This window comes from Lithobates pipiens, unplaced genomic scaffold (assembly GCF_037356315.1).
Source record: "Lithobates pipiens isolate NorthernLeopardFrog02 unplaced genomic scaffold, aLitPip1_a1.2 Scaffold_16, whole genome shotgun sequence".
Classification (NCBI taxonomy): Eukaryota; Metazoa; Chordata; class Amphibia; order Anura; family Ranidae; genus Lithobates; species Lithobates pipiens.
The window spans coordinates 598853942-598874988 of NW_027507748.1; the positions used below are offsets into that span (position 1 = coordinate 598853942).

General features: G+C 43.6%; 1 protein-coding gene across 1 annotated transcript in view; it reads left to right on the forward strand.

Moving 5' to 3' along the window:
* Positions 1–2494: 2494 nt before the first annotated feature.
* Positions 2495–21047, forward strand: part of ZC3H12C (zinc finger CCCH-type containing 12C) — a 249204-nt gene continuing 230651 nt past the window's right edge. The window contains exon 1 of the mRNA XM_077483970.1: positions 2495–2640. The gene's annotated coding sequence lies outside the window, so the exon portion shown is untranslated. The remainder of the gene's footprint in view (positions 2641–21047) is intronic.

The following is a 21047-nucleotide window of genomic DNA, read 5'->3' on the forward strand; positions in this document are numbered from 1 at the left end:
CAACTGCGTCCAAATCACCATACGCACCACTAGGGGGCCTGCTAGGACCTCACTGCTCTGCCCATATACAGTCCACAGCCCACACAGAACTCCTTTTTCTGGAACATGTGCACGAATGACAAGTTGTAAACAGTTTTGAATCTGTCGGGAAAACAATCCGTCTGTATGCTGGTTTGACGGACGACATACGACGTAAGGGAAGCTATTTGCTACTGGCTATTGAACTTCCTTTTTTAGTCCCGTCTTACATCATCACATTCAAAATGAACGGACTTTCGAATGGACTAAGTCCATTCGTGTGTGGCCAAGTTCGTTCATTCGGAAGGTCCATCGGAACTCCGCCAAAAGTCTGTCGGGAAGACTGTTGGACCTAGTCTGTCGGAAAGTCCGGTCATGTGTATGTGCCATTACAAGCACCTGTGGCCCATGTGACAAGGAGGGTTCAGGTCACTTGACGCGTTTTACATGGAGGGGTCTGCTCCTCACCAAAAAAAGAGTCCGACTTTGTTCCCTAACCACCACCAGTCTCAATCCAACTAGGTTTGCGCCACTGTAATTCTCCACAGGATCCTGTGTATGTCTCCTGTCCAGTGCTGTGGGCTTTGTGATGTCCCAACTCACACTTTCACAGATATTAGGTATCCACTTGCATTACCATACTCCAGCCAGAGGCTCAGTTCAACTCCATTTTATTAAAGAGTTCAGAGTATTTAATATGAAACAGCCTTTGTGAATAGATGATCTCCATAATGGTAACATGTTATAAGTCCCCTTTTAAGTCTACAGTGTACCTCTGCCATCACTTGGTATCAGTGGTGCCCATCTTGGGGTTAGAAGTAATTGCTTTGGTCTCTCAGTACATATCCATGTCCAAGCAGCTAAACTCCCATCAGCCTACTACTTATCCTAAGCTCCACCCAAAACTTATATAGGATCCTGCCAGAAAGGATATTAATTCACCTCACTTCCTGGGAGGATTAGGTGAAGTCTACCTTAAAGGGGCTGTGAATTAAGCCATGCTCACAGGTTTATTTACTAAGTGACTAGACAAGTCTTTCTCAATCTCTGCAGTCTGGGGGAACCCTTAAAAATATTTTTCTTCAGGAAATCCCTGCTAAAAATATTATATCTTCAACTTATGGTACATAGTGTGCCATACAAAAGACCAAAGAATGTGGTGTATCTGAAATATTTTATAACCAGAGCAGATCATTTTTAACACCCCTCCCTGCTCAATACAAAAGAATTAGGAATAATTTCAAAATTAAATAATATAAATGACAGAAAAGATCTGTGAAAATTGTGGTATACCCTAACATTTGTGGTCAATGTAAAAATGACCCCTTACAATGGAAGTCAATGGAAAATTAACCCGCTAGCATTGGTGGTCAGTGTAGGGGAGGAGACATCCGGAGCAGCTTCGGTCCTCTGTTCACATCTATGCAGTTGACGTATTTAAAGGGATGCCCATTCTGTCCCTTATACCCATCATGCTCCCTTATTATTTAGCTACAATACTATACCATCTGGGTATGTCTCTTTATAGTCCACCATTGTATTCGGCCCTGAACAGTTGATATACCCCAACGAAACGCGTCAGCCCTACTCAGATGAATGATGTCCATACAGATGATTTTAAATGTTTTTTTTTTACGTTTGTTCCACTCAAGACTTTTAAATACCATTCAGCCCTTCCAGAGGCCTATGTTGTGTAGGACTTGTCTTCACCACAAAGTACCATGGCGTCAATATGTATATCTGGTTTTTAGCATGCCCTGTATTTATGCAATCTTGTGTATGCACTTTTTGTCATTGAGTATGTTGTACATGACCTCATAAGGTACAGTAAAAATGTTCTTTGCAATGACTGCTTTTTGGTATACATCTTTCATTTAAAGTCTCAAACCCCCCCCCCCCCCCACACACTTTTTGTGTTCATATATAGGGATGGAGTAGTTGCGTGGGTGCATGCGTCTCATATAAAGTCCCAAATTGTTCGTAGGGGAGGAGGGACAATTCACCACTGTTCATTGTTCAAGGAACTCCTAGCAACCTTAGGGGGAACCCTAGATGAGAAAGGCTGTTCAGTTGGAAGAGTGAATGTTCACTGATCTTAGTATATAATATGAAGTGCAGGCCACTTCAATCATCCAATCATGAGAAATGTAAAAAAAATTATTGCACATGATTGGGTGATCGAAGTGGACACAGCTTCTCCTTATTTATTAAGCTCTTTGACCATCCACTTTGCTAAGTGAACACTTCCATAGTAAAATCAACCCCACTGTGTTCACTGCATCTGTTCAATGACCTTTTAGAGAATGGAATATCCATTAAACCATCGAATATCCTTCGAACCAAAGGATCTTTGCATGTGTAGCAATCCATTGCCTGCACAGATTTCTCTAGAAATCCACTCCACATCTTCCTGCAGCCTATTTGAGTGGCATATGATATCACTGGAGGTGTGCCTAATTCCTGATGTGGAGGCAGCCTGTTTGAGCTGCATTGCTGCTTTCCTACTAGCTGATAATGGGATGATAATATGGGACAGCTTCTTCTGCATATCACACCAATGGAGATAATCACAGAGGGGGTGCAGGATCTACAGCAATGCTCACACAGATGTGTCACTGAGAGGTAATTGCTGCAGAGAACTGTGGAATGAGCAACAGATATCCAGCTATTGTGCAGTGTGTAGGATGCCAGGAGATGACCTATGGGATAATTAGCTGCAACTGATGAGGTATAGATGTAAGGAAAGAATTATTTGGCTTCATGCTGGATCGTGTCAACCTTGCTCCAGCCTTGTAAGAGGATTATAAATATTGTAGTATTTCAGTTTTTGTTTATTTGCAGATGCTGCTGAATTGAATCATTATTAGCTTCTTTGCTTAACTGAGTCTCACTTCTCACGTTGCATTGTTCACAGCTTTTGATATAAGAAGCATTTAGGTGTTAAAATTCACCCACATCTGACAAAAATATCGTTTTTTGTAGACCAACACTTTAACTCGGCAAAGAGTAACATGGAATATGCAGCGCCCTACAGCAGCCAATCAAAATTCATTGCTCTGCCTGCTATAGAGTTGAACTGAAATCTGATTGGGTGACATGTGTTATTATCCTTCACCATTGCATTCACAGCTTGGGAATAAAGGGGACTGTAGTTTTAGATAAGACTTGATGGTTGTATTGCTACATTGTGGATCATAAATGACAAGCCAGTGTGTCACCCTGACATCTTGTAGTATTTTAGATGTGATGGATTTATTACTGATATACGCAAATAGTAATGGGCATGTTTAAACTGATGTCGTTTTAGATTGTTTATGTAGTTAAAAGTAAGGTTTTTTTTTTTCCCCAGGAATGATTAGTCATATTTGATTAAACCTTCACCGCAGTCATGTTTTTGTACTGGCTTTTTGCATCATTTTTAAAGTGATACTTATAACATTGTATTTTCAATTGTCTCCATCAAAAAAATATTGTTGAATGAATATAAATATTTGAAGATCTTTCAAAGCAGATGAATTTTTTTTTTTCTTAACAGAATCATTTAAAGCAATAATGTAAAAAAATGAACTAATACAAACTAATAAATTAAATTATATGAACTAATATTTGCAGAACAACATTATTAAGTTAGACTTGGTAAAATGCAAAACAAAAAACTTTTAGTGAGTACATGTTGTGTGCTGTTATTTAAAAATCAAGCTTTTTTTTTTTTAACAATAAAAGCAAAATCTAAAAAAGGTGACAACAGCTGTTACTGCAATACTCCCATTCAGAGCTGTCTACTGCAGTACTTATTTTCCACCACAAGATGGCCTCAGCTCTCTGGGGTGAATTAAGCACAGCGTCATCCAACCCAGAAGAGTGAGGACACATTGTGAGTTGTCATGCTTGTGGCTGTCAGAGTCTTGCTATGCCTCATGGGACTTGTAGTTCTGCAACAGCTGGTGGTCCGCTAATTTCAGATCCCTGGTGTAGAACATCATGGTCCTGCTCTCTGAGGGCTATCACATCAGTGTTGCTCTCTGCATAGAGAACCTCTCACTACTGGAAAAAGAAAGAGAGCAAAAGGTCCCTGTGCGTCATTTGACCAACCCAAAGGCAAATAAATATAAGGAGCATAGGGGTTCCCCAGAGGAGGGGAAGCCCAGAGTTGAACCTTGAAGTAAACCAATACTGAGAGGATATGGAGGTTGTCATTGTTGGCCATTCCACCTGAAAGTACTATTTGTCTGGCTGCAATGCTAATCCAATGGCTTCAGTATTTCCTAAATTCAAAGACAGTACCCAAAAAAAGTATGCAGAGTAGGAGTTTTGACCTTCTGCATACTTGTTCTAGGTCAGTGAATCAGAAAATAATAACGCAAGAACCCAACAGGTAGCCAATTCTTAGGAGTTTTGTCCAACTTCAGAAGTAAACTTTAAAAAAAAAACTAAAGAGGGAACCAACTTAAAAATAACATACTGCTAGAAAGTAGAGACATGAAAAGTCTCTTCTGACAAAAAAATGGTTGCTTCTAGTCTCTATTGTTGGGGTACACTGTATGGCAGTGTACATGTCAGATCCTTGGAGTCGGGTGCTGGGGACAATATACAGTAACTTCTGTGTGCATGGGCAGAAACCTCATCATTAGAGGCAGTCCAATGAAAGAAGAAGGACAACCGGGGACCTAGAAGCAGCAGCAGAGGATATGATGGCAAAGATGGAGCAGCGACTGACAGTCTTGATTTGTCAGCACACATATTAGGTAAGTGTGCCATAATGTGCAGGTATTCTGTACGAGCGTTTTTTTTTTGTTTTTTTAATGATTTACTTTTCTTTGGTGCTTGCTGTATTCAGTGCTTATTTTCATGGTTATTTTATATATAATTTTTCCTTCTAGTGGTATACAGTGTAATCAGGATCCTTGCTGAAAATCTGCTTGGGTACCATCAATTACAGGATAAGTTACTTGGATACTGTATTGCACTTAGTGAAGTTGTATTAAGATGATAGGTGTCACAATTTAAAATCCCTGCGATGTGTCCTGTGCTGAAAATGTTTTAAATAAGAAATCTATAAAAAAAAAAAAATTTATTGAAGCTTTTTGTATATTGAGTGTATTGCTTATAGCTAGAATATTTCTTCAAATTAAACAGGCATGGCAAGATGACAAGTTCACTATCAGCCCCCACAGCTATTTACACATACGTTTAGCATGATTTCCACTTAAAGTAATATTAATGTTAGATATGATAATAGATGCAAAACATTATAATGTACAAGGGATTGGGTACAGTCAGACATTAGCACTGCACAGAAAGCACACAATAAATATTTTATGGACGAGTGTGGCAGCTGACATCTGTGTATATATAATTCAAAACTTCAAGGGTCCATTCACACTATTGGTTTACATGCATTGCTGCAATGAAGGCCTCTTGAGCCCCAATAGGGAAAGAGAGCCTTGACTGATGGGGGCATGGCTAGTGGCTGGGCATAAGCAGTTGATAAGTGGTCATTCAAGATTGGTTAAGTTATGGGGGGTGGGCTGGGCCTGAGCTCAATAAAAGTACTGCCCCAGGGAATTCTGGGCCTTTTGAAGGAAGAGCTGCCCACCCTCCCGCCCCTTTTATTCTTGATGGTATGTCACAGCTTGCTGCGGTTTCTGGACCTTGCCAGCATTAAAAGTTATTGTAATGGGCTATGCCCTTGATTGTAAATTGGAAGTAGGCTGTCTGTCCAGCACTTATGGTAAGCACAGGCCCCCTTTTGGAATTCAAATAGTTAAGGTTAAAGCGTGCTCACAGTACAACTGTGACTGGCACTGGTTTAAAGTGTTCACAGGTTCTGTGTTGGAATTTAAATAAAGCTGTAGCCTTGTCCTTTCCAACCTAATGGTAGTAAGTGTGTTTTCTTATATGGGGTGAAGGCAAGGGGTGGTCTATTCCATATGTCTTTAGTCAGTTCGTGCCTAAGCCCATTGCCCCTCAGCAGTCATGCAACGCCATTCAATTGGAATAATACCGCAACTCATCTTGCCATTGGAAGTGCATTGCAGTGCAGCACAAAGGACAACACATTTAAGCCTTGCACCAAAAATGCAAGATATGTTTTTTGGTGCATTAGGCAGCCCATTCAAATAAATGTGGTATTGCGCACGTTAACATGCGTGCGCTAATGCACTTCAAAGGTGTGAATGGAAATCTAAATGTTATAGATACTTTATAGCAGTGGTCCCCAACCTTTTTGGGGCACCGGGGACCGGCATTGTGGATGAAAATTGTGGCAAGGCCCCGGGGGGGGGGGGGGGGCTTAGGAAATGGCTGGTGTTAGCACTTCATCACAACACCATGGTTAATATGGTGTCAGGATGATTGAAGTGCATCATTTTTATTATTATATTGTAATATAAAATTAAATAGATCAACACACCATAATGCAGAATCTGTCACCAGATGCAGCTTGTTGCTTGCTACCAGCTTGCCACGTTGCCTATAATCATATTTTCACATGCCACATTGCCTGCCACAGATGCAGATTGCCACATGCCATCAGATGCAGATTGAAACATGCCACAGTCACATGTCCCCAGATGCAGATTGCCACATGTCCCCAGATGAAGATTGCCACATGTCCCCAGATGCAGATTGCCACATGTCACCAGCCACATGCCACCAGATGCAGATAGATACAGTCACTTGCCACATGCCACCAGATGCAAATTGCCACATGCCACCAGATGCAGATTGCCACAGACACATGCCACCAGATGCAGATTGCCACATGCCACCAGATGCAGATTGCCACATGCCACCAGATGCAAATTGCCAGAAACACATGCCACCAGATGCAGATTGCCAGAAACACATGCCGCCAGATGCAGATTGCCACAAACACATGCCACCAGATGCAGATTGCCACATGCCACCATATGCAGATTGCCACAGTCACTTGCCACCAGATGCAGATTGACACAGTTACTTGCCACATGCCACCAGATACAGATTGCCACAGACACATGCCACTAAATGCAGCCTCTTAAATGCGAATTGTCACTAAGCACAGAGGCAGTGCAGTGGAGTGGTGGGTTCCGCGTGAGAGACAACAGAGGTGATGCGGGGCGGGCTGTGAGAGATGATGTAATCTCTCTGCTCCCCGCTTCACCTCCAACAGTATACCAGCCAGGCTGTGTGGGCGGAACAGCGGTGATGTGGGCGGGCGGTGGGAGATGATGTCATCTCTCTGCTCGCCTGCTTTACCCCCAGCAGTGTAGCGGCGGGGCTGTGTGGGCGGAAGTGCGGTGATCTCTCTGCTCACCGCCGCCGCACCTCAGTGCACACTTTGCGGCCCGGCTGCAAATGGGCTACGGCCCTGTAGCGGGCCGCGGCCCGGGGGTTGGAGACCCCTGCTTTATAGTACCCTTAGTGGGTCCTAACAACCTTCCACCGGTATGCATCAGGACCAGATCTGGCCTGTCTGATGTGGGGGTGCAGAAAAAAATGTCAAGAGGCAGAGGATGGGAGATCAGGGGGTTAGCATGGCAGAGGACAGGGTCAGCAGTTTGTAGGGCAGTGTACAGGGGGTCAGCAGGGCAGAGAATAGGGTCAACCATTTGTAGGGCAATGTACAGAGGCTATTGGTTTGTAGAGCAATGTACAGGGGTCAGCAGGGCAAAGGATGGGGGGTCAGCAGGGGATTGTACAGGAATTGGTAGGGTAGCGTACAGGGGGTACAGCAGGGCAGAGGATGGAGGATCACCTGTGGAGAAGCAGAAGACAGGGGGATCACCTGCGGTGAAGCAGAGGACGGGGGGCTACCTTTGTAGATGCAGAGGACAGGTGGAGGGGGGGTCACCTGTGGAGAGGCAGGGGACAGGGGGATCAACTGTGGAGAGACAGGAGATGGGAGGGTCACCTGTGGAGAGGCAGGGGACAGGGGGGTCACCTGTGGAGAGGCAGGGGACAGGGTGATCACCTGTGGAGAGGCAGGGGACAGGGTGATCACCTGTGGAGAGGCAGAGGATGGGGATGGGCTCCCTGCACTGCACACAGCTACTCCTCCCCTCACTGCACATAGCTGAGATCGTATTCCTTTGCACACAGCCACAATCTGTACAGTGTGTAATTGGCTGCTATGTTGCAGTTCTGACCTGTGATATTCTGGTGGTCCTCCTGACCCAGCCCCATGGCCCTCCTGGCCTGGGGTGCAGAACCATGCATTCTGAGTCTCGGGGTTGCCTGGCCCGAGGCGACGCAACCTCAGGGACATGCCCGAGTGAAGTTTCAGGGCCTACTGATCCAAGGGTGGTCCAGTGCCATCTCATCTGAATGGAGAGGCCCAGCAACTGAAAAATCCCAGGGGAGGAGTCTTCAGGAGAAGGCAGTATGCAAGGATGGCTTCTCTGAAGGAGCCTGGAGGCTTAGTTGAAGGACGCAGCCTAGATCAACACTCATACGGTATCGCCGGATCGGCTGGGAGAACCTGGTACCGTATGTTAGCTCTTTAAATTTATCTACATCCCTCAGTAACATTCAAGTTTACTTCACAAGTCTGTGGTAGAGACTTTGTCGAGCACCCCACCGCCTGCTAGGCCTATTGAGAGGAGGTCTATCCGAGGGTTGTTAAATCCAGTTGTGAAACGGTTGCTATTCTTTGGATTTTTCTTTAAAGACTTTTTTGCAATACATAAAACCATTTTTTGCAATACATAAAACCATTTTTTGCAATACAAGTACCTGAACTCACTCTTAACCCTCTACCCTTTATCGAAAGACTCTGTTTCTGTTCTAAATAAATAACCCAAAAGAAGAAGATTCAGTGTCAGTTTCCACATTCTTTGGGGCATCTACCACGGGAGCCCCAAGACGGAGAAGCAAACAAGGAGGTAGCGGTAAGCCCAAATAAACCAGCAGCTCCTTTGGGGGGGTCAGTGCTACACATCTATGGCCAGCGTTACTGTACATGGGTCATGTCTTATTTATGAGATTTAATGCTCTTAAAAAAAAAAAAGAAGATGTTTCTGTAGCTGTTTCCTGCAGAAGGATACAAAAATGTTACTGCATGGAAACACATTTCGAGTAGTAGTCTAATTCTTTCCTATGTGGCTTCTATGTGTCCCAAGTATGAGGACCCATTTGCTCATATGTGTGTGCACTACAACATGTGAACATAGATGTCAGCAGGCTCTGACAAAGTCCAATGACTACTACATGGCTAAGATTACCCTTCCTGAAGGGTGGCATCCTGTTACAGAAAGTGGAAAAATAAAGGACCTACTGGTAGGATCAAGAAATAATAAAACTGTTATGGAGAGACACAGAAAAACAAAAACTGCTGTGTTAGCAGTGAAATCAGACTGCATTTCCTATGTAATTTTTAATTTTGCCATAGTTCCACTTTAACCACTTGCTGACCAGCCACCGTCATTATACGGTCAGCTCGTTCCCGCGAATTGCCCTACTGGTACATTGGCTCTTTTAGGAGCCATAGCAGGCGCCCGCTGCGCGTGGCCAGCATCTGCGATGTCTACTACCCACCTGCGATTGCGGGCACGAGAGCCAGAATGGGGATTTGTGTGTGTAAACACACAAATCCCCGTTCTGACAGGGGAGAAGAGACAGATCTGCTGTTCCTAGTAATTAGGAACAGTGATCTGTCTCCTCCTCCAGTCAGTCCAATCCCCCCCAGTTAGAAACACACACGAGGGAACACATTTAACCCCTTGATCGTCCCCTAGTGTTAACCCCTTCCCCGCCAGTGACATTTACACAGTAATCCGTGCATTTTTATAGCACTGATCGCTGTATAAATGTCAATGGTCCCGAAAAAGTGTTGAAAGTGTCCGATCTGTCTGCTGAAAAGTCACAGTCCCGCTAAAAATCACAGATCGCTGCCAATACTAGTAAAAATAAAAAAAAAGAAGAAGATGAATGCCATAAATCTATCCCCTATTTTGTAGACACTATAACTTTTGAGCACACCAATAAATATACGCTTATTATGATTTTTTTTTTTTTTTAACAAAAATATGTAGAAGAATATATATTACCCTAAACTAATGAAGACATTTTTATTTTTGGATATTTATTAGAGCAAAAATTAAAAAATATTTTTTTTCATAATTGTCGCTCTTTTTTTGTTTATAGCGCAAAAAAAACAAAAAACCGCAGAGGTGATCAAATGCCACCAAAACAATGCTCTATTTGTGGGGAAAAAAGGACATCCGTGTCAGTTAAAGCGATGCAGTGCAGCATCACAAAAAACGGCCTGGTCATTAAGGGGGAAAACCTTCTGGGGCTGAAGTAGTTAAAGACAGTGGCGGAATTATCAGGGTCGCAACAGTCGCAAGTGCGACTGGGCCCTGTAATTCTCTGCCACTTCAGGGGGCCCACCGGCAGCCCGCCCGAGGGGCCCACCTGACTGTCCGGCCGGGGGTGTGTGGTGACGGACCCGGTGTGATTCACTGTTGCTGCGGTTCATGCCGTGGGGAGGAGGGGTGGCTTCCTTTCACCCACTACAGTGGAGAGAGCAGCGTGAGAGAAGTGCTTTGTGGGCTCCGCCCCCGCCTATCCAGAGCAACTGTAAGGGAGGCGGGGCGGACACAGAAAAAACTTCAGCCAATTCAGTGAAGGCGGGGGAGGAGCTCTCTGAAGCAAGGCATTCCTGGAGGAGACACGCTTTGTGGAGGAACTTTGCATCTGCAGGATTCTGAGGAGGGGGAATTGATCGATCATCGATTGATTGGCGGTAAGTCACCACCCCCCTCCAGATTGTGCCCCCCTCCAGTGCCACCACACACCCTCCAGTGCCACCAGCCCCCCTCCAGACTGTGCCACCCCCCTCCAGTGCCACCACCTGCCCTCCAGTGCCACCAGCCCACTAGCTACTGTATTTGTATGTGTGTGTCTGAGCATGCTAGTATGTGTGTGCGTGTGTGCATGCTTGTATGTGCATGTGTGTGTCTGAGCATGCTTGTATGTGCATGTGCATGTGCATGTGTGTATGTGTGAGCATGCTTGTATGTGCATGTGTGTGAACATGCTTGTATGTGCGTGTGTGTGTGTGAATATGCTTGTATGTGCGTGTGTGTGAGCATGCTTGTATGTGCATGTGTGTGAACATGCTTGTATGTGCGTGTGTGTGTGTGAATATGCTTGTATGTGCGTGTGTGTGAGCATGCTTGTATGTGCACGTGTGTGTGTGAGCATGCTTGTATGTGCGCGTGTGTGTGTGTGTGAATATGCTTGTATGTGTGTGTGTGTGAATATGCTTGTATGTGCGTGTGTGTGAGCATGCTTGTATGTGCGCGTGTGTGTGTGAGCATGCTTGTATGTGCGCGTGTGTATGTGTGTGTGAGCATGCTTGTATGTGCGTGTGTGTGTGCATGTATGTGAGTGTGCATGTATGTGAGTGTGCATGTATGCATATGTATGTATGTGAATGTGCATGTGTTTATCAGTGGCGGTGCATCCAAAAGGGTGCACAGGTTCCACCCCCTCTATGACCAATGGATAGATTCATGCATAGCATAGCATGAATCTATCCATGGCCACCGCTGTCACCCCCATATTTAGGTGTCTGGCCCCTTTTCGGGTGCTGGGCGCCTGAATTAGAGCGGCGGGGGGGGGGGGGGGGGTGTTTTTGCAGCACCTGATTAGAGCCATGGGCTCTAATAGGCTTCAAAATAGATGAACTGCGAGCGCCATGCTTGATGCTCACAGTCCACCCAGGTGTGTTAGAAAAGTGAATTAATATTCACTTTCCTAACACTGAATCGCCTCTCCACCAATCAGGTGTGCGGGTCTGTTACCCATCACCCGATTGGCTGAAATGATAGACACAGCTATTGGACGCCCATCAGGAGGAGAGGACGGGAGATGAGGATGGCAGGAGATGCATGGAGGACCCCGCTCATGGCCGTTACCCGCTGCCCCACCAAGACAGGGTAAGTGGCGGGCAGACAGCGAGCGGGCGGTGGAGATTCACAGTGGCAGCATTTGATGGGCACACCAACAGCATTTGATGGGCACAGTGGCGGCATTTGATGGGCACAGTGGCGGCATTTGATGGGCACAGCAGCAGAGTTTGATGGGCACAGCGGCAGAGTTTCATGGGCACAGTAGTGACATTTGATGGGCACAGTGGCTGTAATTGATGTTTTTTAAATCGGTTCCTTTATATGCAGCCACCCACTTGGGACTGGGCCCTGGTGTTCCACCATCGGGCTCGGAGAAAAGAGCCCTGTCCAGAGGTCGGGGGGGGGGCCCGCCATGGTTTCCTGCATCGGGGCCCTGAAGGTTCTAGTTACGCCACTGGTTAAAGAAGAAGGTATGGCGCCAAGCAGGTCTCGATGGAGCACTGTAAGTGCACTTACCCTTTAAATAGAGGCACTTTATTAAAAAAAATCCTAACAACGGCAAAGCTGTGCATTATCCCCTGCCTGTAAAAGACACAGTTTAATAAAACAAACACAATGAACTTAACATTCTGACGTGGAACAAGTCGGTGATCATTCTGCAACTGAGCTATTATTATTTAATGAATTCACAAAGCCATTTTGTGAGCACTATTGCTGGTTTTACTTTACAAACTGTTTGTGTTGTAGTTCTTCCTAGTATATCCCAGAGGATTATTTACTGACATAAAACACCATGGCACTGCATGTACTGAAGGCCTTATAAAGACGTTGTTTGCATTGAAGATACTGTAACTATGGAACGGGATTATTTTGTGTCTGATAAATGATGAATACCGGTATATATATTTTTCATAATTTTTAATTACTCAATTACCGCTTCAGGATGAACTGCAAGTTGGGTTCGCAGCAAAAAAAAAAAAAAAAAAGCTGCTATATAGTCGAAACTCCATTGCAAGTGGAAGTTTCTTTTTTTTTTTTTCTGGCCTTTTTCTAGACCAATTTCCAACTTTTGTTAAAAATGTTTCCTATGGAGAACATGTACCATTGCAAAAAATAAGTAAATTTTTAAAATATTATTCAGCGAGAAAGAGGTATTTTAATGTGACTTAAAGGCAACAATAAAACTACACAAATCATTTAAACAACATGCTTTGGGAATGCTTTAACCATTTCAGGCCCGGACGATCTGGCTGCTCAATGCCCCGGGCCATTTTTAGCGATTTGGCACTGTGTCACTTTAACTGACAATTGCGCAGTCGTGCGATGCTGTACCCGAAAAAAATTGATGTCCTTTTTTTTTTCACAAATAGAGGTGGTATTTGATCATCTCTAATTTTTTGCGCTATAAACAAAAAAAAGCGTAAATTTTGAAAAAAGCACAATATTTGTATTTTTGCCTTTAACCACTTCCCGACCAGCGCACGCCGATGTACATCGGCAGAATGGCACGGGCAGGCATATTGGCGTACAGGTATGTCCATTTCACGGGTCCCGCGTTCTCGATCGACGCGGGGATGCCCGCGATTGTCTCACGAGGCAGCTGAACAGGGAGATGCCGTTGTAAACAGCATCTCCCCATTCTGCCTAGCAACAAGTGATGCTGATCTCTGCTCCATGTGATTGGAGCAGAGATCAGTGTTCACTAACACAAAGTCCAGCCCCCCCACAGTTAGTAACATGCCCCTAGGAACACTTAAGAAAGCTCTATTTGTGGGAAAAAAGGGACGTTTTGTTTGGGAGCCACGTCGCACGACCGCGCAATTGTCAGTTAAAGCGACGCAGTGCCGAATCGCAAAAAGTGGTCTGGTCTTAAGCCAGCAAAATGGTCCGGTCTGAAAGTGGTTAATGAATATCCCAATTTTTTTTCTTTAGTTTAGGCCAATATGTATTCTTCTACATATTTTTTGTAATAAAAATCGCAATAAGTGTATATTGATTGGTTTGCGCAAAAGTTATAGCGTTTACAAAATAGGGGATAGATTTATGGCATTTTTATCTTTTTTTTTTTTTTTTTTTTTTACAGTAATGACAGAGATCAGCGATTTTTATCGGGACAGAGACATTATGGCGGACACATCGGGCACATTTATGAAACCATTAAGAATTATACAGCGATCAGTGCTATAAAAATGCACTGAATCCTGTGTAAATATCACTGGCAGAGAAGGGGTTAACACTAAGGTGCGATCAAGGGGTTAATTGTGTGTTCTGACTGTGGGGGGAGGGGACTGACTATAGGAGATGACAGATCATGGTTCTTACAGTTGTGCTCATACGTTTACATACCATGGTAGAATTTATGATTTCTTCACCATTTTTCTGAGAATATGAATAACACAAAAACTTTTCTTTCACTCATGGTTAGTGTTTGGCTGAAACCATTTATTATCAATCAACTGTGTTTAGTCTTTTTAAATCATAATGGCAACAGAAACTACCCAAATGACCCTGATCAAAAGCTTACATACCCCAGTTCTTAATACCGTTTATTGCCCTCTTTAACGTCAATAACAGCTTGAAGTCTTTTGTAGTATTTGTGGACGAGGCCCTTTATCTTCTCAGATGGTAAAGCTGCCCATTCCTCTTGGCAAAAAGCCTCCAGTTCCTGGAAATTCTTGGGCTGTCTTGCATGAAATTCACATTTTGAGATCTCCCCAGAGTGGCTCAATGATATTGAGGTCAGGAGACTGAGATGGCCACTCCAGAACCTTCACTTTATTCTGCTGTAGCCAATGACAAGTCAACTTGGCCTTGTGTTTTGGATCATTGTCATGTTGGAATGTCCAAGTACGTCCCATGTGCAGCTTTCTTGTTGATTAATGCAAATGGTCCTCCAGTATTTTTTGATAACATACTGCATTCATCTTGCCAAAATTTTGACCAAATTTCCTGTCCCTTTGTAGCTCACACATCCCCAAAACATCTCCTCACCTCCGTACCTATCATCATAGGCCTTGTTGACTCCTCTCCAAATGTAGCATTTAGTGTTGTGGCCAAAAGCTCAATTTTGGTCTCATTACTCCAAATTACTTTGTGCCAGAAACTTTGAGGCTTGTCTGTGTGTTGTTTGGTGTATTGTAAGCGTGATACTTTGTGGCATTTGCGTATTAATGGCTTTCTTCTGGTGATTCAACCATGCAGCCCATCTTTCTTCAAGTGCCTCCTTATTGTGCATCTTGAAACAGCCACACCACATGTTTTCAGAGAGTCCTGTATTTCACCTGAAGTTATTTGTGGGTTTTTCTTTGCATCCCAAACAATTTTCCTGGCAGTTGTGGCTGAAATTTTAGTTGGTCTACCAGACCATGGTTTGGTTTCAACAGAACCCCTCATTTTCCATTTCTTGTTTAGAGTTTGAACACTGCCGATTGTCATTCTCAATTCCTTGGATATCTTTTTATATCCCTTTCTTGTTTTATACAGTTCAACTTCCTTTTCCTGCAGATCCTTTGACAATTCTTTTGCTTTCCCCATGACTCAAAATCCAGAAATGTCAGTGCAGCACTAGATGAAATATGCACGGGTCTGCCAGGAGTCCAGAAACTCATTGAACTTTTACACACACACACTAAATTAGAAGCAAACAGATCACAGGGGAGGATGGTTACCTTTTAATAAAAAAAAACGACTGGTTTTAATAAAAAATTCGTATTATACAAATATAAAAAGTGATCACAAAAAATGTAATGTAAAAAAGTAATGCTTGCACCCCATATTGCTCTTTTTGTATCTTATTTGTTTTTTTTTTTTGTGATCACTTTTTATATTTGTATAATACATATTTTTTTATTAAAACCAATCATTTTTTTTGACCTACACCATCCGGAGCCCTTTTCTTTTTATTTTCTCCTGGTATATGCCATCTGTACGAACCCTTCAAATTGGAGTTGGGATATATTGGTTTCCTGAGGTATCGTCTCCCTCGAGTGTGGGAATCATTGGTTGGTAACCATCGGGCCCACTTACTTCCATCTGGGATTGAGGAAGCCTATAAGAGTATTCCATACCGTGACCCTTCCTATCAGAAGCTGGAGTACAATCCTTTGGGATTACAAGCTCTTTTGACCCATTGTCGTAGGGCATGTGGGTCCAACTGTTCTGGTAAGAGTATCCATCTTATATCTTCAGAGTGTTGCATCCTAAGATATCTCTACAGACAAATAGATTGCCGTGGTTTGTCTCCTTGTACCTTGATTCAAGGTCTACATGAGAAGATTGGTCACTCTTTTCCATACAAGGGGACTTTCGTACAGATTGATGAACTGTTAATAGTTTACCCTTCAGGATTCACGTCATGTGATCCCACTGTCATTATATTATCTATGCAGTGTTGTACTTATATAGCACCAGCAATTACACCTTGCACATAATGTTGTTTGCACTTATTTTATAATCAGTGCAAAGCTTCCCTTTTTTGAGTACGGGTACTCATATTCACTTAAAATTTACTTTTAGGTTTTTTATTTTTTAGCGCTACATTTATATTTTTTCTGCAGTGAGTATAACAAGCATGCTTTACTGCATATACAGACAGATTTTACTGTTGTGTGTTTAGTAACACTTTAAACCTGCATGTGAAGTTGCAAAGCAGTATGATGTACTCTTTTAAAAGTAATTTTTTTTTTCTTTTTACCATTAGTGATCAGGGATGAGTTATTTAGGAATTTTAGCAACAAACCGTACCAATGCAAAAATTGTGTTGGGTCCCCTTAAAAATGTATAAGAGTTAGACACTTATACAGGCATATAGTCTGACTGTCCAGGGAGTGTGGGGCAGGTAGCATGTGCTCACCCACCTCCTGAACCATTCCAGGACTAGAGTTGGGCGAACAGTTGGAGCCAAGCAGAAGTTTGGCCCGAACACCCTCTATTCGCCCATTGGCGAACACCAAAATTTGTGGGGCTCTCAGAGGGAATGTGCACACACTGAGTGCCCCACAATGCACTGTGCGCCACATAGTGCATAGATGGTTGTTAAGGAGCGGACCGGGATGCCAGCCGCTGCATACTTAACAACGAATGAGTCATCAGCTGTCAATGGGCTTCTCCAGCTGAATGAAAAAAAAAAAAAAAAAACATTGCTGAGAATAGAAAAAAGTGAAAAAACTAAACAGTATGCACTGGTCAGTGTCATCACAAGGGGGGCCCCTTCCCTTACCTATTTAAGAACTGTCAAATTGCGGAGCAGGCATTCAGCGGGTTACCCTTCGTTGCGGGAGGATCGCTTTTTCTTTTTTTTTTTCGGGTCCAGAGGTGCAGCATCGTGATTGACAATAGATCTGCATTGGGGACATTGGTTTTTTATTTCAAAAATTGCCTCCTGTCTTTATTTTTGACACTTTTTTTTTGAATAAGTAGGGGTACAATGTACCCCATGCTCATTCACATGGGGGGGGGGGGAGCGGCAGGATCTTGGGGATTCCAATAACCCGATAAGGCAGGAAGTCACACTGAGACAATCCTAAATGTATTGTGTGAGGAAGTACAGATAAGGGTAATCTAAATGCGTCTTTTGAAATACAGACAACCGGAAGTAGCAGCTTTGCATGGACTAGAGGTAAAGGAGCTGTTTTTTTTTTTTTTTTTAGCCTAGGTTCACACTACTTTGATGCGATGTATGCGAATTTGATCTGTTTTTTTGTCCTGTGTGAGGTGCGAATTTGCCTAGTGTTTTGAAGTGGGCAGGTGCTAATTTACAGTGAATTCCCTGTGATATTACAGCGAATTTCAGGAGGCAGACAGTGAACAATTTTCAGAGATGTGAACTGTGTGCTGCAAGTTTACTGCAAGTTCAGTTGAAGCCTATGAAGATAAAATTTGCACTGCACCACAGGAATTTGCATCGCACCCACAGTCAACACACGCATGACCCTTTTTTTTTCTCGCACCAAATTCGCAAAGCATGGAATACTATGCTTTATACATGACCTGCGAATCTGTATGTTCCTAAACACATTAAACCCTCTATAAATTCGCATCAGTGTGAACCCGGGCTAAATCTGCACAATGCTTATTGTTGATATGGGTCCCCTTAAATGGAACATAGGAAGTTTTTTAAAGGTGAACTTATGCTTTAAACTAGGGTTGCCACCTTTTCTTCATGTCAAACCCGAACTCTTTAGCAGTGCATGGCAATTTTGTTTGTAGTATACACTATTGGATTGCAAAAGACCTTAAACACCTTTGGGTGCCCCAGGGAGAGTAGTAATGTGGTGTGCTACACATGCCAAGGCGAACAGTGGGTGTGGTCAAATTGAGTTAATAGATGACAACTCAGTTTATTGGGGCACTCTATACTTCATGGGTCACTCTAATATCCATGGCGTACTCTGCCTATGGGACATTCTAACCTTCATGGGGTGCATCTATGGAGTGCTCTAACATCCATGAGGTAATCTGTCTATTGGGTTACTGTAGCATCCACGGGGTGCTCCAAAGTTATGGGGCACTCTAACTTCCATGGGTTGCATTGTCTATGGGTCACTCTAGCATCCCTGGGGTGCTCTAATATCTATGGGGAGCGCTAATCCCCATGGGTTGCTCTAATGTCCATGGAACACGCTAACCTTTGCTTTGTCTATCGGGTTCTCTGACATCTATTGGTCACTCTAGCATCCAAGGGGTTCTCTAATGTTTATGGGGCGCTCTAACCTCTGTGGGGATGCTCTAATGCCTACGTGCAGCCCTAAGTCCATCTTTAGCTGGATAACCAGCCATTCCTACCAGCTGTTTTCACTTTTTGCACAATACATAATTTATTATGCAAATATTTATCCAAATGTCTAAGAGACCATAAACTTGTTTGAGTTTATAAAGATTGATGGTGTTGAGCTACCCTTTAACCACATGTAGAAACAGATATTTTAAATAGATTATCCACTTGAGGACCGCCGTATTGCCATTGTACGTCAGCACAATGGCACAGGCAGGCATAATCACGTACATCTACGTGATTGCGTTCCAGCGGGTGGGGGGTCCCATCGGACCCCCTCCCGCTGGATACGGCGGTCCGATTCGGTCCAGGAGCGCTCCGTGAAGAGGGGATGGCCGTTCGTTTTCGGCCACCCCCTCTGGATCGCTCCTGGCCAATGAGAAGCTTCCTCCCCTGTGTATTGTTTACACAGGAAGGAGGAAGTGATGTCATTCTCCTCGGGGCGGTCTTTTTGACCGGACTACGAGGAGAAGAGTAAAAGTAAGTCTGCACGAACACTACACTGACATGTAGGTACACACAGGCACACAAACCCCCCCCGATCCCCCCCCCGATCGCCCCCCGATCCCCCCCCCGCCCCCCCTCCCCCCCCAGTCACAGTGTCACTGATTGCATTGATCATTTCTTTACTGATCAATGCATTCAGTGTCAGTTGTGACAGTAAAAACTGTCAGGACAGTTAGTGTTAGGTCCAGGGTAGCCCCCTATCACCCCCCAATAAAGATTTAACCCCCTGATTGCCCCTAGAGTTAACCCTTTCACCCCCTTTTGCCAGTGTCACTAAGCGATCATTTTTCTGATCGCTGCATGTGTCGCTAGTGTCGCTAGGTAGCTAGTTATTTTTTTAGGTTCACCGCCAGGTTTTTATATCGCTAGGTACCCCGATATACTACCCAATAATGTTTTTAACCCCCTGATTGCCGCTAGTTAACCCTTTCACCCCCTTTTGCCAGTGTCACTAAGCGATCGTTTTTCTGATCGCTGCATTAGTGTCGCTACAGTCGCTAGGTAGCTAGTTATTTTTTTAGGTTCACCGCCAGGTTTTTATAGCGCTAGGTACCCCGATATACTACCCAATAATGTTTTTAACCCCCTGATTGCCGCTAGTTAACCCTTTCACCCCCTTTTGCCAGTGTCACTAAGCGATCATTTTTCTGATCGCTGCATGTGTCGCTAGGTAGCTAGTTATTTTTTTAGGTTCACCGCCAGGTTTTTATATCGCTAGGTACCCCGATATACTACCCAATAATGTTTTTAACCCCCTGATTGCCGCTAGTTAACCCTTTCACCCCCTTTTGCCAGTGTCACTAAGCGATCGTTTTTCTGATCGCTGCATTAGTGTCGCTACAGTCGCTAGGTAGCTAGTTATTTTTTTAGGTTCACCGCCAGGTTTTTATAGCGCTAGGTACCCCGATATACTACCCAATAATGGTTTTAACCCCCTGATTTCCGCTAGTTAACCCTTTCACCCCCTTTTGCCAGTGTCACTAAGCGATAATTTTTCTGAACGCTGCATCAGTGTCGCTAGTGTCGCTAGGTAGCTAGTTAACTAGGCTCCCAAAAAGTCCCCCACATGTGGTATCCCCGTACTCGGGAGAAGCAGCAGAATTTATTTTGGGGTGTAATTTGACTTCTGCCCATAGCATGTGTGAACAATATATCATTTAGTGACAACTTTGTGCAAAAAAAAAAAAGTTTGTAATATTCCCGCAACTTTTGGCAAAATATAAAATATTCCATGGACTCAACATGCCTCTCAGTAAATAGCTTGGGGTGTCTACTTTCCTAAATGGGGTCATTTTGGGGGGTTTTGTGCTATTTTGGCATTTTATGGCCTTCGAAACTGTGATAGGTAGTGAGGAGTTAAATCAAAAATTTGCACCCTTAGAAATCCTGAAGGTGGTGATTGGTTTTCGGGGTGCCGTGCGCGACTAGACTCCCAAAAAGTCCCACACATGTGGTATCCCCGTACTCGGGAGAAGCAGCAGAATGTATTTTGGGGTGTCATTTCACATATAACCATGGCATGTGTGAGCAATATATCATTTAGTGACAACTTTTTGTAAAAAAAATGTTTTTTTTTTTTTTTTGTCATTATTCAATCCCTTAGGACAAAAAAAAAAAATATTCAATGGGCTCAACATACCCATCAGCAATTTCCTTGGGGTGTCTACTTTCCAAAATGGGGTCATTTGGGGGGGATTTGTACTGCCCTGCCATTTTAGCACCTCAAGAAATGAGATCGGCAGTCATAAATTAAAAGCTGTGTAAATTCCAGAAAATGTACTCTAGTTTGTAGACGCTATAACTTTTGCGCAAACCAAAAAATATACGCTTATTGACATTTTTTTTACTAAAGACATGTGGCTGAATAAATTTTGCCCTCAATGTATGACTAAAATTTAGTTTATTCGATTTTT